The sequence below is a fragment of the Schistocerca piceifrons genome, chromosome 1 (assembly GCF_021461385.2).
Source record: "Schistocerca piceifrons isolate TAMUIC-IGC-003096 chromosome 1, iqSchPice1.1, whole genome shotgun sequence".
Lineage (NCBI taxonomy): Eukaryota > Metazoa > Arthropoda > Insecta > Orthoptera > Acrididae > Schistocerca > Schistocerca piceifrons.
Genome location: NC_060138.1, coordinates 74,622,873 through 74,648,183, shown reverse-complemented (window position 1 = coordinate 74,648,183; position 25,311 = coordinate 74,622,873). Strand labels below are relative to the sequence as shown.

General features: G+C 43.3%; 2 pseudogenes; one reads left to right on the top strand and one right to left on the bottom strand.

Annotated features, from left to right (window-relative positions):
- Positions 1-936: 936 nt before the first annotated feature.
- LOC124720291 lies at positions 937-1,053 on the bottom strand (annotated as a pseudogene).
- A 20,466-nt stretch (positions 1,054-21,519) lies between these two features.
- LOC124728004 lies at positions 21,520-21,637 on the top strand (annotated as a pseudogene).
- The last annotated feature ends 3,674 nt before the right edge of the window (positions 21,638-25,311 follow it).

The following is a 25,311-nucleotide window of genomic DNA, read 5'->3' as shown; positions in this document are numbered from 1 at the left end:
CGTCTTAGAAGCGAGGGGATCTTGCACTCTGTCTTCTTCCCGACACTGCCTAGCAGCGGCCGTCTGTCCTTGTTGCACGAAGGCGCACAGTAGTACGTCAGCGGCCGGAAAGGAATTCGCAGGCACAGACTCTGGCGTCGTCAGGGGTCAGTGCTGCGGCCCCGTCGTTGGAGGACCCGGCGGCCGTTCCGTCGGTGTAGCCCGGCAGTGGCTGTGGACGCCTGTGGGAGTCTCACTGCCCTCTTCGAGTGAAGCTGTGCTTCGGCCCGGCCCCAGAAATCTGCACGCCCCTGTTGTCAGTCGCCAAGATGGCATGTAGACACAAGAACCAACAGCGACACAAAGGACAGCCTGAGAGGTGGTTCCAGCATACAGGCGGTAAAGCCGTCGGCACACGGACCGTGCTGTCGAACGTCAACGTTGAGCGTGCCAAGTTCAACGTGCTACTGAACGCTCAGAAATGATGCGACTTGTGCATACGGTACGTGGGCCCCAACGTGGTAAACGCGATCGCAACGCACTCCAGCGGCAGCTGCGGAATGTTTCTAGTTCGTAAATCACACTGTTTGCTACACGGGCACGGGTAAAATTCCCACGTTAGCTCTATTAAAACGAACATTTCCTCCATCGTCCACGAAAAGAAAAGTACCATGTCCAAACAATAAGGACACAGGCATATAAAAGTTCCATTACAAACAGTGCGATACAAATTTGCAATCTCCACATAAAAAAAAGCACTCCGTCTTCAGGCCACAAGTGGCCCATCGGGATCATCCGACAGCCGTTTCATCCTCAGTTGAGGATGCGGATAGGAGGGGCGTGTGGTCAGCACACCGCTCTCCCGGTCGTTATGATGGTTTTCTATGACCGGAGCCGCTACTATTCGGTCGAGTAGCTCCACAATTGGCATCACGAGGCTGAGTGCACCCCGAAAAATGGCAACAGCTCATGGCGGCTGGATGGTCACCCATCCAAGTACCGGCCACGCCCGACAGCGCTTAACTTCGGTGATCTCACGGGAACCGGTGTATCCACTGCGGCAAGGCCGTTGCCAATCTCCACGTAAGATAAACATTATTTCATCATTCCCACGTTTTAGTAAAACCCCAAGGTCAGTCTTACTTGATCACTGTTCCTACCCAGTGGCAGAATATTTGCAACATGTGAATTACGAAGCGTAAAAGAAAAAGGAGCAAAATATCTTTATACAAGTAGCGCAAGCTGTCCTGTAGATTAAGCCACTAGAACACACTCACCCCTCGAAAAAAGGTGAACTTATATTTACATAACATCAAATATTGCAGTATATACTTACATTAAACTAATAAGAAAGTATCGGAACCTCATAAAAATGCAAATGTCAGGGAAAAATTTTTGAAAGTTCCGGGACGCGAAACAGCGCCGTAGGTTACAATCTTTGTATGTAACAGTGACGCTACTCACTACGCATTTTTTTATCTCATCTTGTTCGTTTTCGTTGCATCTGCTCGGTGCGGACGTCGCAAGACACCCGTTTCAGTTCGTCGTTGATCCATTAACTCAGTTCTTTTTATTACAGAGGGCAGCTAACACTCTGACCGAACACGCTGAGTTACCATGCCGGCTGAATATGATGTTTCTCATTATTGTATTGGAACGAATCGCACAGTTTACAACGGGTTTTCCAGTGACGCCATACATACATATAGTCTTGAAATGAATGCCATTGTGGCACCTCACAACTCTTTATTGAAGGGAGATGGCGTGTATGTGACGTAGGTGGCGTTGTGCCATCTCATTGGTTAACGCTCAGAATATCTGACATGAAAGACTCCCGAGCGTGCTATTCCACGCTATTACGTCAGAAACTAGGCACACTCAACGCTCAACGTTCTGATGCACGGTCCGTGTGCCGACAGCTTAAGGCGGTGCTCGTACTGCTCAGGAGCGGCGGTCCAAGCGTCCTGCTGCCAGGTTGGACAGCACACAGTTGGGCAGATCAGTTCTTCATTCACGGAAGATCGGCCCGGCCCTCATCTTCAGTCAGTTCCCGTTGTGACTGGAAGGAGTGCAGCTCGAAGAGTTAAAGCCGCCTCTACATCAAGACGTCTGCAGACTTGTAGCACTGGATGCCAAGGTGGCGGCGGCTGCAGACACTTCATTGTGGAGCTGGGAATATATCCGATCGATATAACCATCAGATGCCTGGATGCAACATACTGGCTGAAGATAAACGAACACATCGTTGTAAATGTAATAGAAAGGAACGTAAATATTTTATAAAGTAAGCAAGCAAAAACAAACAGTGTAAATACACAGCAGCAACAGATCATGCATATTACGCAATTTTACAAAATTCATGGATCCACTAGTTAGAAAAGTTCTGTATTTATTCTACAAAGAATTTTTTACGAGATTAATAATACATTAGTGGCGGCTTCTTATTTCTCCTACAGCTAAGCAGGAAGAGCACATAACTTAATTACATAACATTGAGACATGATTTTGTTCCAAAGCCATGCAGAATTTGTTTACTAAACAACATAAATATGGCTGTTATGTAACCTAACGAACATGAACACACACAGCGCTCGTCAAATGGTTCAAATGGCTCTGAACGCTATGATACTTAACATCTGAGGTCAACAGTCCCCTAGAACTTAGAACTACTCAAACCTAACTAACCTAAGGACATCACACACATCCATGCCCGTGCAGGATTCGAACCTGCGACCGTAGCATTCGCGCGGTTCCGGACTGAAGTGCCTAGAATCGCTCGGCCACCGCGGCCGGCCACAGCACGCTAACAAGCAACGTCGACACTGATTAGATCCGCATGCACTGAAAAAATCGAATTTTCCCGAAAAAGGATGTCCATGTGGATAGTTACTAAAACGGGTAGCACCATGCAGGGACGCTGGACTCCAAGTTCAGCACCAGGTCCACTCCCCCAGGTGGTGTCGGTGAAAGCATATCTATTCTTGCTTCTTCCTTCTTCTTTTATTCTTTTCTTAAATTATATCATAAATGTAGAACTTACGACTTCATAAATCCTGGCCGGCCGAAGTGGCCGTGCGGTTAAAGGCGCTGCAGTCTGGAACCGCAAGACCGCTACGGTCGCAGGTTCGAATCCTGCCTCGGGCATGGATATTTGTGATGTCCTTAGGTTAGTTAGGTTTAACTAGTTCTAAGTTCTAGGGGACTAATGACCTCAGCAGTTGAGTCCCATAGTGCTCAGAGCCATTTTGAACCTAAATCCTGTATTTTCCTTACAAAATAAATGTAATTGCTGTAATTAAATGAAAGTTAACACCAAAGCGCAGACAAAAGAACTCCACGCAGCCCTTCCCCCACGCGGTGCTCCATGGGCGAAGTGCCCTTGGCCTCAACTGCGTGGCACAATTTTGCTGCGCAGTGGCGGCCATGGGTACTGGCCAAGATGTCTGTGTGGAGCAATATGGCCTGCATAAAGTAATAAGATGGCATGTCCTAGTACTTATAATGCAGCTTGAAAAAGGAAAATACAGCAGTAGACACTTCGTTATATACGCCAGGGCACTCTGCAGCTAGTAGAGCTGGCCTTCCATCGGTATTCGTGATGCAGACGGAATGATCTTACTCAGAGTAGAATGAAGGCGGCGGTTTTATAGCTGTCGATGACGTTATTCTCACTCCATATAGGTGCCGAATGTGCTCCCGTTTTCTGAGCCTGTCAGCGGTCTTGGCTGGCTTAACGTTTAATTTCAGGGATTCAGATCGTCCCTTTGTGCAAAGTTTGCAGCCTCGAAAGAGTTCTTGCGTCATTCCTATGTGAAGGTGCTGCATCTATCCCACTTGGAGTGGAGCATTGTGTCTGGCCGGCACTAAGTGCTGAATCAGGATTTCCTGGTGTCTTCGCTCGCAAACTATGAGGCAATACACTCCCTTTCTGTTTGTACTTCAGCACTCCCAGTGTTGACACTCGTTAAGCCACGTTTGCTTGCCTGGCGGACGTGTTCCACTTAGCGTCCTCTCAGCCGGTTCCAACAATTCTTTTTTCCTACATTTAATTACTATTCTGCTTTGCAACACTGTTCTCCCCGAGCCAGTTCATACCACAGTCTAACATTACAGTTGCGGCACTGCCTCTCTTTGGACTCCCATTCAGGACGACGACGGTTCACACCTGCGTCCGGCCCTCCTGAAGAAGGTTTTCCGTGATTTCCCTAAATCGCTTCAGGCAAAAGCCGGGATGGTTCCTTTGAAAGGGCACTGCAGGCTTTCTTCCCCAACCTTCCCTAATCCGATGGAACCAATGACCTCTGTTTGGTCCCCTATGCTAAATAAACCAACCAACCAACTGCGTCTCATTTTTATTATCCACAGAGACAGTAGCGCCCCAAGCGGCCAGCAAGCAACACTTCTTAACACGATATCGGATGAGTGAGTTTACAACGGTTATATGGATTTGTAGCACAGATTTTACAATATGGAGTGATCCAGTGCCACAAAAATCGACAATAACTAAAAATAATACCACTTTTGTCATTATTTAGCTTCCTAGGGACCCTGGCAGATACGTAACGGTACATTAGAAGACAGTTTATTTACGGTTTTCTTGGAACGCACAGACATTTGTTGTTTTCCTGTAATAACAAAATAACGAAACACTAGAAGACCTGACATTTTGCAGAAAGATGTCGTTTATCTATCCAACAAAGCAGAGTTTTGTTCCCTCTACTTTCAGCCAAATCAGACAATGTGGAACGTAAGAAATCTACACTACTGGCCATTAACATTCCTTCACCAGGAAGAAATGCAGATGATAAACGAGTATTCACTGGACAAATAAATTATACTAGAACTGACATGTGATTACATTTTCAACAATTTGGGCGCATAGATCCTGAGAAATCAGTACCCAGAACAACCACCTCTGGCCGTAATAACGGCCTTGATGCACCACGGCATTGAGTCAAACAGAGCTTGGATGGCGTGTACAGGTATAGCTGCCCATGCAGCTTCAACACGATACCACAGTTCATCAAGAGTAGTGTCTGGCGTATGGTGACGAGCCAGTTGCTCGGCCACCATTGACCAAACGTTTTCAATTGATGAGAGATCTGGGGAATGTGCTGGCCAGGGCAGCAGTCGAACATTTTCTGTATCCAGAAAGGCCCGTACAGGACCTGCAACATGCGGTCGTGCATTATCCTACTGAAATCTAGGGTATTGCAGGGATCGAATGAAGGGTCGTAACACATCTGAAATGTAACGTCGACTGTTCAAAGTGCCGTCAGTGCGAACAAGAGGTGACCGAGACGTGTAACCAGTGGCACCCCAACCATCACGCCGGGTGATACGCAAGTATGGCGATGACGAATACACGCTTCCAATGTGCATTGATCGCGATGTCGCCAAACACGTATGCGACCATCATGATGCTGTAAACAGAACCTGGATTCATCCTAAAAAATGACGTTTTGCCATTCGTGCACCCAGGTTCGTCGTTGAGTACACCATCGCAGGCGCTCCTGTCTGTGATCTAGCGTCAAGGGTAACCGCAGCCATGGTCTCCGAGCTGATAGTGCAAGCTGCTGCAAACGTCGTCGATTTGTTCGTGCAGATGGTTGTTGTCTTACAAAGGCCCCCATGCGGATAACATGCATGTCATCTCGACTGCTAGTGATACGAGGCCGTTGGGATCCAGCACGGCGTTCCGTATTACCCTCCTGAACCCACCGATTCCATATTCTGTTAACAGTCATTGGATCTCGACCAACGCGAGCTGCAATGTCGCGATACGATAAACCGCAATCGCGATAGGCTACAATCCGACCTTTATCAAAGTCGGAAACGTGATGGTACGCATTCCGCCTCCTTACACGAGGCATCACAAGTACGTTTCACCAGGCAACGCCGGTCAACTGCTGTTTGCGTATGAGAAATCGGTTGCAAACTTTCCTCATGTCAGCACGCTGTATGTATCGCCACCGGCGCCAGCCTTGTGTGAATGCTCTGAAAAGCTAATCATTTGCATATCACAGCATCTTCTTCCTGCATGTTAAATTTCGCGTCTGTAGCATGTCATCTTCGTGGTGTAGCAATTTTAATGGCCAGTGGTGTATATGCAATATAATACCTACATTATTTAACGTGTCAAATAAGCCACCACAAATGTAGCTTAACGGAAAACTGCGCAGACGTGATGATAACTTGTCAAAGGCAATAAAACTGTTTCCCAAGATAGAATAAACCAATTCCACGACCGTTGTTATATCTGAGCCAATAACCGCAAGATTCTTCAACACATGCCCTTTTGAAATAAAAGTAATCACACTGCAAAAATATTCGTGCATTACAAAGTAGTAGTGTACGAATGGGTGAATCATTAGACTCCCTACAAATTTTTAAGCGTCAAGGGAAGCGCCTACGACGATAAGAATAGATAACAATTGAAATATATGCTACTCATTAATGAAGCGTGTGTTGATATTCTCTTGCTTTCAGCGGAATAAGCTGCAAATAAACACATATTCGGATGCAGTTGATCATGAATAAGCTGTAGCTTATGTCAGTGAATCAGTTTTATTCGGCTGTTTTCAGAATACATGGAGCACAAAAATTAAGTAGAAAATAATTAAAAACAAACATTATCCATACGACGCTTGTTACTATCAGCTTTCTCTCCGCTTGGAGCGCTAGTGTCGCTCCAGTTGTCAAACGGCAACAACTTTTGCACCAGAGAGAGTGCCGTGACTACACGTATTAGACGGTGATTCGTACTATAGTGATGGACTGCATGCTTTTCTGTCTGCTTCATCTTTATTTCGTTATTTACTTTGTTTTCATGTTTGTATGAGGACTTTAACATTTTTCCAGTGAGTGTCCTTCTACAAATGGGCTCAAACATGTAAATCCGATTTACGTTTTGCAATACATGGAAAATGAAAACGCCTACAGTCTTCATAAACAACAACATCAATAGATGAAACATTCCTCAATAACACATTTTAACGGTGAAAAATCCACCTCTACCAAAGAGGAAAAATACAGTTTTCTTGAAATTATCTATATTACTATACAACTATACCGATAGCTTATTCAAGCAATGTGCTGCAGGTTGCTTATCTGATGGCTTCCCGGGAGAACAAAGATTTGGTTTTCAGTATTTCACGCAATTAACGATCGAATTAAAATAATTTAAACGCTGTCATAATCTACTCTTTTAAAGGTATAAACTCACGCTAAAACTATAAGACAATAAGTTGAAGTTAGAAACTGTGAATATCTCTTGAGCCAGCGTAAATCACAGAACGCAGATTACCGAGACTATTTCATTCAGTGTTTGAGAATGAGAGCACTTTACGACTGCACGCATAATTCCAAACCTTTCCTAATCTGTTTCCCGCTGATACCTCCTGAAAAATTATGAAAGTTGAAAAATTTACCGCCTACTACATTTCCGCTGTTCACACAGCAAAATTTTAGCGTAAGCCATGATATTTTAATTCATTACTGACTTACCAATGACTCTGTTCGCAACAATTTTCAGGCTGTATCCACAGCTATCACTGATTGTACCTTTAAATTTCTATTATTGTATGACCTATAAGTCAGGAGATAAAACGTCGTAAACACCGAGATGCGAGAAAAGACTTTTCTTAAAACGAAGCGCAAAGTACCCAGATTATGCTCATCCTGTGTTTGATAATCAGTGCCCATAGCGACTGCCAACAAACCTTACACACAATATCAAACCCTTTCTAAACTTTTTTCGGTTATAACCCAACAAAACAGTCTAAGGAAAACTGTGGTGTCACCGCCAGACACCACACTTGCTAGGTGGTAGCTTTAAATCGGCCGCGGTCCATTCGTACATGTCGGACCCGCGTGTCGCCACTGTGTGATCGCAGACCGAGCGCCACCACAAGGCAGGTCTCGAGATACGGGATAGCACTCGCCCCAGTTGTACGGACGACTTTGCTAGCGACTACACTGACGAAGCCTCGCTCCTTTGCCGAGCAGATAGTTAGAATAGCCTTCAGCTAAGTCCATGGCTACGACCTAGCAAGGCGCCATTAGCCTTACATAGCAATTGATACTTATCGTTTAAAGTATGTCTCATCAAGAACGATGTATACAACAAGAATGGATTAAAGTTAAGTATTCCAAAAGCTACATACTTTTCTTTATAGCATTCATTACGTATCCTGTTTCAGACCTCACGCCATCCTTCGTGTGTTTATAGCGTGCATTGCGGTCCCCTCAAATCACACTGTGTCGGCACTTCTGTCGACTCATCAAAAACTGTTCATCGTTTATTGAATCCTCGTTGGTCATGTAGTAAATATTCAGCATCAAGGTTGACAGTTTAATTTATTATTTATTTACTACTAATTCTTTTCTATATCCACTTTGCTGATGTTAACCACATACACAGGGTGTAAATTTTAATTTGACAAACCAGAATAACTCGAAAAATAAGCTTCACACGAAAAAATGTGTAGATTCCGAAGTTGATAGTTTCGAGGGGGAAATCTGCTGGTGCTAAAATTAGCCCGCCACCGCAGCCCCCTGGGGATGGGGCGGGAGGCAAATTTCAAATTTCAAATGGGAACCCCCATTTTTATTGCAGAATCAGATTCTACATAAAAAACTGCGTACGGTTTGTCTTAAACATTTGTTTTGATTCTTGGTAGTCGGCGCTGTAATTCAAGGAAATCCATGTTCTCATTTTTGCGTCGAAAATGGTTACGGATAAACTTCGTAAATTTTGATTCGCTAAAATTAAAACTCTCCCTCTCTCCCCATAGGGTGGGGTTTGAGAGAGAAGAATTAAGAGTTTTATAAATGTTGACCCACATATTAATTTTTTCCGCAAATTCGGATATGTTTTGTTTGGGTCAACATTTATAAAACTAATTCCTCTTTCTGAAACCCCACCCTATGGGGAGAGAGGGAGAGTTTTAGTTTTAGTGAATCAAAATTTACGAAGTAAATAAGCATTTTTTATTTATCCGTAACCATTTCCCACGCAAAAATGAGAACATGAATTTGCTTGAATTACAGTGCCAACTACCAAGAATCGAAACAAATGTTTAAGACTAAATGTACGTAGTTTTTTATGTAGAATCTGATTCTGCAATGAAAAATGGGGGTTCCCATTTGAAATTTTAAAGTTGTCTCCCACCTCACCCCAGGGGGCTTGTGTGGCGGGCTATTTTTAGCACCAGCAGTTCCCCCGTCGAAAATAGTCAAGTTTACAAATTTTTGTGTGAAGCTTATTTGTCGAGTTATTCTTGTTTGTCAAATTAAAATTTACCCCCTGTATATCACACAAAACAGATACAATATTATATCATTGTACAACATAATTTACAAGGAAAACTAGTAAATAGATATCCATATCGGTTGCATGAATGTCTACATAATTATTAAAAACAAAATAATTAGGGTTTTTCGGCTTCATCCATAAAAGTTGTACATGATTAACGTTGAATGTTTAGCACAATAAAACCACCGCTGACATGAGGAGCTCACATTCGCATTAGCCCAAGGTCTCTCTCTCTCTCTCCAGCATTCAGTCTGCACTTCGGTGGAAAATATATTTCTCAGCTGTGTGTGTGTGTGTGTGTGTGTGTGTGTGTGTGTGTGTGTGTATGCATGCGCGGGCTGAATGGTGCCAATATACGTAATTCACGTGCAACTTAGTAAGTTTAGACCATGACGCCATTTTTACTCAATTCAGGTAAAGATTACATAATTTTCATGGAAGTACTACAGTATTGGCAATATGTTTTTTAACATGGCGCTACTTTTACGCAGTTCACGTGAATCTCATGTAATTATTGTAAATGCTGATTACTGGTAAATAGTTTTCAATATGGTGATCTTTTCACGCAAATCAAGTAAAACTTACATAATTTCTTTCTGGAAAAATTTCAGTATTGCTAAATATCATTGAAAATGGCGTCATTTTACGGAATCGAGATGAACGTTACATATGTGTGTGTGTGTGTGTGTGTGTGTGTGTGTGTGTGTGTGTGTGTGTGTGTGTGTGAGTGTGTGTGTGTAATGGCGCCAGTTTACATAGTTCAGAGGCAAATGCCTATGAACAAGACCCCAATTCAAGTGAAGCTTACGTATCTTTTCGACATGGAAATATTGTAGTATTGACAAATAATTTTAGTTAGTGTACAAAACACACTCCGGATAATCCTTTGTACAGTCCATAAAGGAATACTACCGAAGCTTGTATCAAGTCACAATAGAAGGAGACATCAAGCGTATACTAAGACAGGTGGTGTGATTGGTCACTGGCTTGTCTGACAGGCGAGGGTGTGTAAAAGAAATGTTGAAAAGTAGCTGACTCTTGAAGACTGACACTGTACGTCCCTCGCGAACCCTCTCCCGAAACGTTAGGGATGGTCTATTAGGCCACAGATTACGAATACTCTACGTACCTATCTCGTGAAGACTGCACAGATAAGTTTTGGCAAATAACAGCTCACACTGAATGTATGACAAGCAGTCATACTTCAAATGCTGCATCTGTTTATGCAGCGATGGCGCAATAAAAAATACCCTCCGTCTTACACGTCACAGAGACTCGCAGAGTGTAGGTGTATACGTATAAATGCCAGCTTCCTTAAAGCAAGACCCAATTGATTTTGTTTCCCACCATTGTTCAATCCGCACCAGAGTAACCTTAGCATCGAGGAGACGATCCAGTGTAGTGTTTCTTCTTTCGAATTCGAACGATATACTACAAAAGATACTGAACACCCCCGGAACAAAACACTTTTAAGTCAAACAAAGCGCGATAATATTAGTTAACCACCAAAAGTGCAAATTGATATAAAATATTAGTAGCCCAAGATGTTTACTTGTATTATTTTATAAAATGTTCAACACAACTAAACAAATTTGTCGATAATCACGATACGTAAGGGAATGAGTATTTCCGCATATAGTCAGTAACTTCGTGATACACTTGAATATAGAAACAATTATATTTCTAGCGGTACTATGCACTAATGACTAAACAAATGGCCGGCCGTTGTGGCCGAGCTGTTCTAGACCCTTCGGTCCGGAACCGCGCTGCTGCTACGGTCGCAGGTTCAAATCCTGGGCCGGCCGGAGTGGCCGTGCTGTTCTAGGCGCTACAGTCTGGAACCGAGGGACCGCTACGGTCGCAGGTTCGAATCCTGCCTCGGGCATGGATGTGTGTGGTGTCCGTAGGTTAGTTATGTTTAATTAGTTCTAAGTTCTAGGCGACTGATAACCTCAGAAGTTAAGTCGCATAGTGCTCAGAGTTATTTTCAAATCCTGCGTCGGATATGGATGTGTGTGATGTCCTTAGGTTAGTTAGGTTCAAGTAGTTCTAAATCCAGGAGACGGATGACCTCAGATGTTAAGTCCCATATTGCTTACAGCCATTTGAACCATTTTTTGAACTAAACGAGTGTCGTTTAAACGGCGAGTGTAGCGAAATGATGGCTATAGTTTCCTCAACAAATGAAACTCCAATTTCAATCTTGAGCAGATGTATAATTTAGTTAGTTTCAATTAATAACAAGTTTCGGCCTACAGCCATCGTCAGATACACCAACCAGTCTCTTACCATTTACCACTCGGCTTCTGCTCGTTCGATCCGCTACAAGCAAATACATGAACAGATACTACTGATTGGAAAGCGGGTAAACTACCCACATAAACGACGCACATACTCATTAGAACACTGTGTTTACTCAGATCCGCATCATATGCTTGTGTCTGTGCGAGATTCATAGTACTCGCAATTAAAGTCCACAACATGGGAATAATTCTCTGATATCACCGGATACTATTTACAATGCTTCGAGAGCTGTCAGTAACTATGACTAGATTACAGGTCTAACAACTTCGCCTCGCTCATTCTGAAGTGTGATCGATACGGTGTCTCAGCAGTGACGTTCGTCATCAAAATTAGTACAGTCCTTACGACTTCGGATTTATGGTCGGACAACTTCGTATATGTTAGTGGGTGAGTGAGTGATATATTGCAACTGCGATAGCCTCTTCTTTCTATTAACCTGGATATTTATATATCACTGAATCATAGTGATACTTTCAGTTAGAAAGAGATTTTGCCTGATACGTCCAATAATTTCTCCAAGTTGCTTCGGCTACAACATAACGCAACCGATGAAACATTTAGTTCGGTGTGTCACGAGTAGCGCGATTCAGTTTCAACGACTGTTCTGTCGCTGAATCAGCCTGGTGATCAGCTGTTTGCAGCACATAAACTACGCCTGCCCTATGTAGTAATTAACGAGGCGTGGCTGCCTACAGCAAGTGAACGTGCGTCTGAATAAAACGATGCAATGAAGACTTACATGATGACCATTATTGAACTACGTGAAATAAACTCCTCATTACTTCTGAACGGTTTGCGTTTGGACATTCAAACTGCACGGGTGGCCGTGGGGCGTGATGGAAATTAGTAAACGCATGCATGGTTTGGTTTAGTGACGAAGCCGACTTTCATTTGGATGGGTTTCTTCGAATCCGCATTTCGCGATCGAGAAGCCTCTTCACTCTGAACGGGTGACCGTGTGGTGTGCAGTGTCCAGTCACGGAATAATCGGTGCGATATTCCTTGTTGGCACTGTGACTACCGAACGGCGCGTGAAGGTTTTGGAAGATGATTTCATCCCAATTATCCAGAGTGACCCCGATTTCGACAACATGTGGTTCATGCAAGACGGAGCTCGATACAGTCGAAGCAGGAGAGTGATATCCTGGAGGAGCATTTTGGGGACCGCATTCTGTCTCTGGGGTACACAGAGGCCACTGGCATGGGCCTCGATTGGCCGCCATATTCTCCGGGTCTGAACACATGCGAATCCTTTTTGTTGGGCTGCAGTAAATACTAGGTGTACAGCAATAACCCCAAAACCACTGCTGAGCTGATAACAGCCATTCAGAAGGTCATCGACAGCATCGATGTTCTGACACTTAGCGGTTCATGCAGAATTTCGCTATTCTTCTGCGCCACATCATTACCAATCACGGCAGGCATATCGATCATGTCCTATCTGCGCTGACGTCTACATGTTGAATAAAGTGTGGGCGGGTATAGTTTGTAACTAATTTACGTTTTTTTCAGGTAGTTCAGTAATTGTCACCTTGTATGCAAAGGCAACGTAAATTAAGGGGAGCCGGAGGTGGTCAAATCCAAAAAATTACTATTTTTTTTTTGCTACCGAAAATTATTTGGAACATTCCTCTTTAATGTAAACTTTGAATTATTGTTCTACTCGCCCTAGAAGTGGAGTTATTACCATTTTCAGCCCACCCCTGCAGAGGAAATGGGCGGCCGCTGAATGCATCTAACACCCTATCGTGACTTCCTGGCGAACTGCTTGGGAGCGCCTTATGTTATGCATACAGCGAGTGTGCAAGGGTTGGCTACATTGTTCTCTGTGACAAATATTACCCGTATTTCCTTACAGCTTACTCCTATTTTCCTCAGAATTTCGAACATTTTGCTTCATTTAATATTGTCGTACACTTTTGTTCTGGTTATGATGCCACGTTTTAATAACCGTGTATATAAGATGAGGAAGAACGTAGGGAAAAGAAAATTAACACTAATACCAAGTTGCAATACTACTACATTGAATAAGAGCGCGGAACATCGTCTCTTTGCTGTTTCGAATTAGTTCAGTGTTGCGCCTGTTGTTGGTAGTATTATCCCCTATACTTCTTGTGTAAAGCGGGTAATATGCAGTATGTACAAGAATCAGGAGGGAACAATAAAACCAATTTTTCATGACTTAGCACAGACAGAATTGTTACACAAATGTCTACATGGAAAGACGCAGAATCCTAATGAGAGCGTAAACAATTTGATTTGGAAAGTGATTCTTAAAGGGTGTTTGTAAGCATAAAAACACTGCACTTTGGCATTTATGATGAAATAGCAACCTACAACCGAGGGAACAGTGTGAAGTGTGAAGTTCTAGAGGCATTAGGATTTACAGCTGGGGTGAACACTGTACGAGCACTAAGAAATATTGACAGAGAAAGGATAAGAGGAGCAGAAAGAACAGAAAGGCATATGAAGTATGATGTAACAACAGGCCAGAAAAGAAGACAGAAGAGGAAGCTTTTGGAGGATGAAGAAGAAGACCCTGATAATCCATCCTATAGTGGAGGAATGTATTGAGAAACTTTGATAGCCATTTCCCGTAAATTTGAATTTTTCGAATATTAGGAACATTTTCTCAAACTCCACTCAAGCTAGAGAGATGAAATTTTTATACAGCACTCCTAGTGGTCAAACGTACATTTTAACACAGCCATTAAGCAATATGTTCAGTAGCTTCATTCCAGTTTAATTATAAAGCAATTATTTGTAAAAAAATTTGGGCCATTAATAAAAAAAATAATTGAGAGGAAACTAGAAAAGATACTCCAAAATCCCTCTGTAAATGAAGTAGTAGGGACGGAAAGCACAGTGTCTTAGGGGAATCAGAGAGAGTATGCTTGCGCGTACAATAGATCTACAGACCTGATTTTCTCGGAAGTATATTTGTTAAACAATTATGTCGAGATTGTTTTTTATTTCTGAAATCACATCGTCATGAACCTCGGAGCAAGGAAAAGGGCAGATCCAGTGGGACCTAGGTGCACAGTGTCATGGTCATCAGTACTATCGTACGTTGACGTTTTATCATCGCAACGCAGGCGTGATTGATTGAACTGGCAACCGCTGTAGCGTAATAACGGCACACCACCAGTTGTTTCAGAGCCGAGTGTACTGACACGTAACCCGAGCTGCTGTCTCTAATCGGTGGCAGTTAAGTGTTTCTTCAGGGCGCTAGTAGTTAGAGTACGTGAGGGGGTGGGGACGATTGAAGGACGCTGACCCAAGAAACGCACATCGTGAGTTTTATTACAGTCGAATAACCAATCTTGATCCCGTGGAAACTGGAGTGTTTGATGTGACTGTCTGTATTTCATATATTACAAAGATTACCCCCATCCCTCCCCTCCCCCCCCCCCCCCCCCCCCCGAACTGTTTTCTTGCTGACATTGCCGAAGACGTCCTCAAAGAACTCGTAGAGATGTTGCACGTAAATAAATTACAAATTACGGGTGTGTAGTTTGCGCAGAGGAGTACAAGTTGTCAATCTTTACGCGTTCCTTCCCTGACCTGACTGCAACGGCAAGAAACAGTGATATTTGTCACAGGTATGAAATGAAATGCAAGGGCGGTAACATTAACATTGCAATGGTAATTCCACGTTGTTAAATACAGAGGAGAGAGTGGATAGGTGGACAGAATACATTGAAGACCTCTACAAGGGCGAAGACTTCTCTGCTGACATGATAGAAGCCGAAAAAGGGGTCCATAAGGAACAGACATGGGATCCAGTATTAGAATCAGAATTTAAAAGAGCTTTGGAAGACTTAAGATAGAATAAGGCAGAAGGGGTAGATAAGATTCCATTGGAATTTCTAGAAATATTGGGGGAAGTGGCAACAAAACGACTATTCAATTTGGTGTTAAGAAAGTATGATATTGGCGCTATACTAATTAAACTTTTGGAAAAACACCAGCCTCTGAATACGGAAGATGGCAAGAGCCAACAAGTGCAAGAATTATCGGAAAATCAGGTTAACAGATCATTCATCTAGGCTGCCGACTATAACAGTTTGCAGAAGAATGGAAAATAAAATCTACAATATATTAGATGACGATACGTTTAGCTTTAGGGCCGGTAAAGGCACCAGAGAGGCAATTCGGACGTTGCGGTTGACAGAGGAAGCAAGACAGAAATACAATCAAGGCACGTCCATCAGGATTTGTCGGCCACCAAAAAGCGTTCGACAATTAAAAGCTGCAAGGTGTTCGAAATGCTAAGAATAACAGGGGTAAGCTTTATGGCTAGACGAGTAATATATTACAGGTACAAGAACCAAGAGGGAATAATAATACTGGAAGTCTAGAACTAAGTGCTCAAATAAAAAAGTTCGTAGCATAGGGATGTACTCTTTTACCCCTACTATTCAATTTAGACATCGGAAAAGTAATGACGGAAGTAAACGTTCAGGAACGGGATTAAAATTCAAGGTGAAACGATACCAATGATTAGAAGCGCTGAAGACATTGCTATCCTCAGTAAAAGTGAAGAATAGTTGAAGGGCTTATTTCAATAGTGGTACAAGTCCATTACCTCCACTTTTCTGTCTATAATGGTTCCGAAATTAATGAGCCAAACAAACAGAAAGAAAGGTTCATCTCTAGCAAGAAGCCATATGCTTGAATACTTCTGGTATCTCAACTGCAGATGTTTCAGTGCTCATTTAACTTTAGGACTCTGTACCTCAATATGAACAAAAATGGACTTGTACTAGTATTGAAATAAGCCCTTCAATTATACTACCTGTTGAATGAAAAGAAGTGTCTGCTGAATATAGAATATGGATAGAAAGCAAACCGGAAAAAGACAAAGTTAGTGAGACGTAGCCTTAATGAGAGCAGTAACTCTGCTACTTAGGTAGCAAAGTAATACATGACGGACGGAATGAGAAGGGCACAAAAAGTAGCCTAGCACTGGCAAAAAGAGCATTCTTGCCAACAGCAGTCTACTAGTATTGAACATAGAAATTAATTTGAGGAAGACATTTCTGAAAATGTACCTTTGGAGCACAGCTTTATATGGTAGTAGTACATGGACAATGGGAAAACTGGAGCAGAAGAGAATCGAAGCATTTGAGATGTGGGGCTGCAGAAGGGCGTTGAAAATCACATGGACTGGTAAGGTAAGGCGGACTGATAAGGTAAGGCATGATGAGGTTCTCCAAAAAATCAGCAAAGAAATTAATATACGGACCACAGTGATAAGACGTACTGACAGGATGATAGGACACCAGTTAAGACAACAGGGAATAACTACCATGGCACGAGAGGGAACTGTAGAGGCTAAACACTATAACAGATGACCTAAATTGGAATAAGTGCGGCAAAAAATTGGGGATATAGGTTTCAAGTGCTACACTGAGATGAAAAGCTGGGCACGTGATAGAAATTCGAAGTGGGCCGTATCAAACCAGTCAGAGGACTAATGACACACAAAAAGAAAAGAAAGAAAACAAGTACCGTGTGCCAAGTGCTTCACAGTGATTCACTGAGGATGTGTGTACAAATTTAACATCATGTTCTTATTCTTCCCGTTACACAGGCAAACGAAAATCTGTTTTATTTACTTTTTGCTAGGTAACCGCTTAATCTCGTGTGTTTTGAGCATTGTGTCCATATCTAAGATCAGTTCTATATGTATCATGTAATCTTTTGTCATAATGTGACGTGTGTCATATTAGCTAGTTGTAGACAATTACTTAAAAAATAATTTTTCATTGTGAATGATGGCCTTACTGGAGTATCTACCTATATTATTAAATGGCTAAAACGTTCACAAAGTCCCAGTTGCATTTTGCCTCTCTAAAAACTTTCTACGGCAAAAGAAAATTATTTTCAGTTTTTCATGTACATACTGGCGAAATTGAAAAACTTAACACTCTCTTATAATCTACTCATAGAAACTAGTTCAGCACTGTCGAATCAGTAAACGCTAAAATTTATTGCAGAAATCAGTCTTTCTCCTATCTCAGTCCTACTACCAAGCCCGCATTCTCAAGCAACTCTTTCTTCTATCACTTCCCCTCCGCCAGCCGGTGTGGACGAGCGGTTCTAGGCGCTTCAGTTAGGAAACGCGCGACCGCTACGGTCGCGGGCTCGAATCCTGCCTCGAGCATGCATGTGTGTGATGTCCTTAGGTTAGTTAGGTTTAAGTATTTCTGAGTTCTAGGGGATTGATGACCTCAGCTGTTAAGTCCCATAGTGCTCAGAGCCATTTGAACCATTTGAACTTTCTCTCCTACTGCGTTCCAATACCCCATAATTGTTAGATTAGAGTCTCCTTTTATATACTGAATTATACGGTGGTTATAATTAAAGCCCAGCTAGTCACAGAGATCCTGTGTGGGCTGCATTTATCGTCAGGCAGCGAAACTTGGTAGATGTGCTAATGCGTTAATACGGTACCGATTTACTCTCGGAAACAAATTAGTTCCAACTGTTACCACCAGGTTCAAATCTGGCGCTGCACACTTTGTATGACGGTATGGCATCCACGCCGTCATTTGACAAACCATAGTGCGACTGAACAGTATGGCTGTCGAGAAGAGAAACCGTGCGCTGTTAGTGAAACTGTTTTATGTGAACGGCAGCGATTACAGTGCTGCACTGATAGAGTATCGCCAACTGAAAGGTCTGAGGAGAGGTCCGATGTCATTAAATAGTTTAAAGAAGATGATAATTAAATTCTAAAATACGGACGAGATTCGTGTGGCACTTGGAAGAGGAAGGCGTCGTATCCCAGTCGAAGCTACTGACGAGATTGCTGTTGCTGTAACTGACCATTCAGCACGTGCCCCTTCGCAGTGATAGTGTTCGTGCAGCGTCACAAGAATTTCCATCCCATGGTCAACAGTACAGAAAGGTTTGCGGTCTGTTTTATACTGGTACCGGTACAAGAACCAGATGGTACACCAACTGAAACCTCATGATCCGTCTTCGGTTAGACAGCCTGAGGCTGCAATGGATGGGCATCACTGACGTGTGTCCAGCACGATCCACGAGTCCGCCGATCGGTCCGCAACGGTAGCCAACCCAGTTATGGTTCGTACTGAGGTCGAATGGGAGGGAGGGGGGGGGGGGAGATCGCCTCGGGGCGTGGCAGACTCCCCAGGAGACCGAACGTAAGGCCTCTCCAGTTAGACTGAGGAATAGGTTCCAGGTTCCGTCAGCGACAAGCAGTAGCTTGTCCTGTTTCAACGGAAACCTCTCAGCCTGCAAGATCTGGACAGTCACAGAGGCTGTGAGTACTGGTAGTTGTGTGCTACAATGGTAGGTGCGTTGTGGGGCTCCTTAGGGACATGGCTGCTACGGAGTGGAAGAAAGCCAGCGTGCACTCTGTGTGCATACCGGGCCATGAAGAGCACAGGGTGCAGCCAACTGCAGGTGGTGGCTCAAGTCGGTACCAATGCTGTGTAACACTTTAGACCAGAAAAGATTCTCTCTGGTTTCATGAGGCTATCCGAAGTGATAAAGTCTGAAAGCCTTGTTTGCGTCACGAAAGCAGAGCTCACCATTTGCAGCATAGTCGACAGAACCGAATGCGTACATCTGGTACAGAGCCGAGTGGAGGGTGAATGATCCAACTGAGCTCCAACTGTTAAGTTAAACTGGACGTAACTCATTTTTATGCGGCTTACCTAACTTTGAGGTTCGCCGATGACATTGTAATTCTGTCAGAGACAGCAAAGTACTTGGAAGAGCAGGTGAACGGAATGGACAGTGTCTTGAAAGGAGGATATAAGATGAACATCAACAAAAGCAAAACGAAGATAATGGAATGTAGTCGAATTAAGTAGGGTGATGCTGAGGCAATTAGATTAGGAAATGAGACACTTAAAGTAGTAAAGGAGTTTTGCTATTTGGGGAGCAAAATAACTGATGATGGTCGAAGTAGAGAGGATATAAAATGTAGACTGGCAATGGGAAGGAAAGCGTTTCTGAAGAAGAGAAATTTGTTAACATCGAGTATTGATTTAACTGCCAGGAAGTCGTTTCTGAAAGTATTTGTATGGAGTGTAGCCATGTATGGAAGTGAAACATAGACGATAAATAGTTTGGACAAGAAGAGAATAGAAGCTTTCGAAATGTAGTGCTACAGAAGAATGCTGAAGATTAGATGGGTAGATCACGTAACTAATGAGGAGGTATTGAATAGAATTGGGGAGAAGAGGAGTTTGCGGCACAGCTTGACTAGAAGAAGGGATCGGATGGTAGGACATTTTCTGAGGCATCAAGGGATCACCAATTTAGTATTGGAGGGCAGTGTGGAGGGTAAAAATCGTAGAGGGAGACCTAGAGATGAATACACTTAGCAGATTCAGATGGATGTATGCTGCAGTACGTACTGGGAGACGAAGAAGCTTGCACAGGATAGAGTAGCATGGAGAGCTGCATCAAACCAGTCTCTGGAGTGAAGACAACAACAACAACAACAACAACCTGTGGCAACGGGAATTAGGTACCGTTCGAAGCGATGAACATGAAAACACAGCGCAGCCGCAGCAATAAGTTAGCTGAAGAAAAGAAAAGCTTGTGCAGTTAATGCGAGGACGTGAAACTGTGCTAGGCAGATCATTCTTTCGCCTTAGTCATCGTGTTCTGCAATGTGCAGTGCGGCGACACGCAATAGAAAATCCAAATTTTCGTGAGGAGACGGTGGAGGATTTTGAATTTACTAAATGACGTGGAAGAGACTAGCATTCAAAAACCATACTATACCTCTGATACTTCGACAACTACCACCATCTTTGCCACGCGGGATTAGCCGAGCGGTCTCAGGCGCTGCAGTCATGGACTTTGCGGCTGGTCCCGGCGGAGGTTCGAGTCCTCCCTCGGGCATGGGTGTGCGTGTTTGTCCTTAGGATAATTTAGATTAAGTAGTGTGTTAGCTTAGGGACTGATAACCTTAGCAGTTACGTCCCATAACATTTCACACACATCTGAACATTTTTTTGAACCACCATCTTTACAAAAATCAGTTTCACAAAAATATATTATTTTGTCATGAGTGGAGGTACTGAAATGGTAAGGAAGTTGTGCAATACAACTCTGAGTTCAGGCTACGTGAGCAGATAACTTTTAAATAATCACGACCAAATAGTCGGACTAACGGATCGGAACCAATAAAGAAAACTTACACTAAATACTCCCCGTTTTCAAACACATCATACACTAAGGGCAATCAAGCAACGCTGCAACAACATTACGTGAATCTCTTCACAATTATAGAATCAAGCTTAACCAAATCATGTTCTAAAATTCAGTATAGACTGCATTTGTATCTCTGTGCTCTATTAGCAATTTTCAGACCGGTCAGTAGCTTGACCAACACTCAACTCCCTCACTTACTTCTGCGCACATTGCTTTTACTTAGAACATCTGGGGTGGGTTAACATATAGACTGTTGAAGAGTACTGTACGAAAAATATGCCTGCTACAGATATGAAATATGACACATCAAATGAAAATACGCTCACATCACTCGCAGCGTATACAAACAAGAGACCGTAACCTCACACTCTTTCGGGAAACGATCGTCGTCTTGCCTGCAGGGATACCCAATTGAGTTATCACGCGGAAAGCCTATTAGTAGTTTCAAGAAGTGAGGTGTCTAGGAATATACGAGTATTACCGCCTCCCACGGAAGAATTGACCGTGAAGAAAAGGTTAGGCTAATTACAGGGCGCATATAGATTTTTAAACAGGAATTCTTGCCCCAGTCCACACATAACTGATACAGGAACAAACCCTAAAACGTGGTACGCGGGAAGTGCGCAATACACACCTCTCGGCAGGCCCTGGATGTATTAGGCTGGTGCATAAGTTCACAAAGTTTTTGTTTTGCATGTTGGTATTCTATTCACTATGGTAACGGCCTTGCCGCAGTGGATACACCGGTTCCCGTCAGATCACCGAAGTTAAGCGCTGTCGTGCGTGGCCGGCACTTGGATGGGTGACCATCCGGGCCGCCATGTACTGTTGCCATTTTTCAGGGTGCACTCAGCCTCGTGATGTAATTCGAAGAGCTACTCGACCGAATAGTAGCGGCTCCGGTCGAAGAAAACCACCGTAACGACCGGGAGAGCGGTGTGCTGACCACATGCCCATCCTGTCTGCATCCTCACCTGGGGATGACACGGCGGTCGGATGGTCCCGATGGGCCACTTGTGGCCTGAAGATGGAGAGCTTTATTCTGATTACTAAAGGTTTATATATAGATTATCATTTTTTATTTGTAGCTCACTGATGCTATTTGAATTTACGCATTGTCAGTTTGTTATTTGAAGAAAGTGAGTGGAGTTGGGAACGCTAGAAAAGGTAGTGCCAAGCGAAGAAATCGGAACATTCCGACACATTCTTTTTTAGAGATCAGTAGATGCGTGACAGCAACTGAGGGACCAAGAAACATTTGCGCCATGTACGGGGATAACGACGTTAGACAAAGCACGGCAAGGGAATTTTCTCATTGAAGGAGTATCGCATGACATTGGAGTCTCACCACGAAGACCTTCAGAGATTGATGATCGTTCAAACGCATTAATCCTCAACCATCCACCTCAGTACACACGAGAACTGGCAAATCTGATGAACTGTGATCGCCCCTCCATCGCGAGAAATTTTCATGCAGTGGGGAAGAGTTACTAAACACAATCTTCCGAAATGCCTTCACAAAAGAAGACGAAGTAAGTACTCCAGGATTCGAATCAAGAGCAGCTGCCAACATGAGTAACGTAGAAGTAAATATCCTCGGAGTAGTGAAGCAACTCAAATCACTTAATAAAAGCAAGTCTTCTGGTCCAGACTGTATACCAATTAGGTTCCTTTCGGAGTATGCTAATGCATTAGCTCAATACTTAACAGTCATATACAACCGTTCGCTCGACGAAAGATCCGTACCCAAAGACTGGAAAGTTGCACAGGTCACACCAATATTTAAGAAAGGTAGTAGGAGTAATCCACTAAATTACAGGCCCATATCGCTAACGTCGAAATGTAGCAGGATTTTAGAAGATATATTGTGTTCGAACATTATGAATTACCTCGAAAAAAAAGTGTCTATTGACACACAGTCAACATGGGTTTAGAAAACATCGTTCCTGTGAAACACAACTAGCTCTTTATTCACATAAAATATGGGAGAGAGTGTCACAGAAATGATACAGAATTTGGATAGAAATCGTTAAAAGAAAGGCGTTTTTCGTTGCGACGGAATCTTCTCACGAAATTCCTATCACCAACTTTCTCCTCCTAATACGAAAATATTTTGTTGACACCGACCTACATAGGGAGGAACGATCACCACGATAAAATAAGGGAAATCAGAGCTCGTACGGAAAAATATAGGTGTTCATTCTTTCCGCGGGCTATACGATATTGGAATAATAGAGAATTGTGAAGGTGGTTCGATGAACCCTCTGCCAGTCACTTAAATGTGATTTGCTGAGTATCCATGTAGATGTAGATGTAGATGTAGAAAAATCGAGTGTATGGTTACCACATGGTCATAGATAAAATCACAAAAATCACCGGGTGGCCAAACGTGCATCTCTGCTTGTTCGTCATCAAATGGCTAGTGAACAACACCGACTTTTCCTGTCCTCTATTGTTACTGGTGACAATAAATGGTACTGTCATGTAAACGTAAGGAAAAAAGAAAAAAAATGTTAAAGTCAAATAAAGGAGAAATTCCCCGTTCATAGAACTGGGTTCATCCATAAAAGATCTCATTCGTCTGGCGGGGAAGCGACGGTGTGGTTTACTACGAACTGCTTCCCCGAGATGTAACCATCACTACTGACATTTACTGTCGACAACTGAGACATCCTGCAGATGCAGTCCAAGAACAACGAACAGGAAGACTGCATGAAGTGACGCTACTCCAAGATAGCGCCCGCTCTGATTCTGCTAGACTGACAAAACCCACTATACAGGAGTTGGATTGGGAAGTCATTCCGCGCCCACCTGATTGACTTTATCTTGCGTCTTTTTGAAAACCGCTACAAATGTATGCGTAAACCCAACAGTACACAAAGTGCACGACACGGCCGCCTAGCGTGTTCGCCACCTTGCAGCGGCCTCCACGCCTGCAGACGTCATTAGACCGGCGCTCCTGTAACGCTCCTCACCCCACCCCACACCAGCTCCGCCCCCCAGCATCCCGGAGACCTGAGCCGCCACCTCGCCGCAATGGATTCTGGGTAGGGGCACGCCCACCACATGGTCCTTCCGCCCCTCGCCTCCCCAAATTTATGCATTCCACCCATCCCGCCTCCGGGTGCCAGCGGGTACAGGGAAATACGTTTTTAATTGCCGGGTACCGTTGATTGCGAAAAATGTTAATGGATGCGCCCGCGCCAGCCTCCTTCCCACCACCCGCCCACTTCTGCCGTTCCATTTCTTTCCAGATATTGTTTCGGCCTTTTTTTTTTCTCTCCTTCTTCTTTGCCTCTCGTCCCTCGAATCTCCCGCATCAGAGACCGACCCTGCTAAGGCACTCAAAAGGAGCGGGACTTCAGACTGTTACTTTCTAGGCTGAATGGAAGATTGTCGGTTAGATAGACTACATCTACATCTACGTGATTACTCTGTTATTCACAATGAAGTGCCTGGCGGAGGGTTCAATAAACCATCTTCAAGCTGTCTCTCTACCGTTCCACTCTCGAAGGGCTCGCGGGAAAAACGAGCACTTAAATTTTGCTTTGCGAGCCCTGATTTCTCTTATGTTATCGTGATGATCATTCCTCCCTATGTAAGTGGGTGTCAACAGAATGTTTTCGCAATCGGAGGAGAAAACTGGTGATTGAAATTTCATGAGAAGATCCCGTCGCAACGAAAAACACCTTTGTTTTAATGATTGACACTCCAATTCAAGTATCATGTCTCTGACACTATATCCCCTATTTCGCGATAATACAAAACGAGAAGCCCCTCTTTGTATTTTTTCGATGTAATCTGTCAGTCCCATCTGATGCTAATCCCACACCGCACGGCAATACACCAGAATAGAGCGGACAAACGTGGTGTAAGCCGTCTCTTTAGTAGACCTGTTTCACCTTCTAAGTGTTCTGCCAATGAATCGCACTCTTTGGTTTGTTCTACCACAATATTATCTATGTGATCATGCTAATTTACGTTATTTGTAATTGCAATCCCAAAAATTTGGTTTAGGTATTAAAATCCATGGAGAAGAAATAAAAACTTTGAGGTTTGCCGATGACATTGTAATTCTGTCAGAGACAGCAAAGGACATGAAAGAGCAGTTGAACGGAATGGACAGTGTCTTGAAAGGAGGATATAAGGTCAACATCAACAAAAGGAAAACGAGGGTAATGGAATGTAGTCGAATTAAGTCTGGTGATGCTGAGGGAATTAGATTAGGAAATGAGACACTTACAGTAGTAAATGAGTTTTGCTATTTGGGGAGCAAAATAACTGATGATGGTCGAAGTAGAGAGAATATAAAATGTAGACTGGCAATGGCAAGGAAAGCGTTTCTGAAGAAGAGAAGTTTGTTAACATCGAGTATACATTTAAGTGTCAGGAAGTCGTTTCTGAAATTATTTGTATGGAGTGTAGCCATGTATGGAAGTGAAACATGGACGATAAATAGTTTGGACAAGATGATAATAGAAGCTTTCGAAATGTGGCGCTACAGAAGA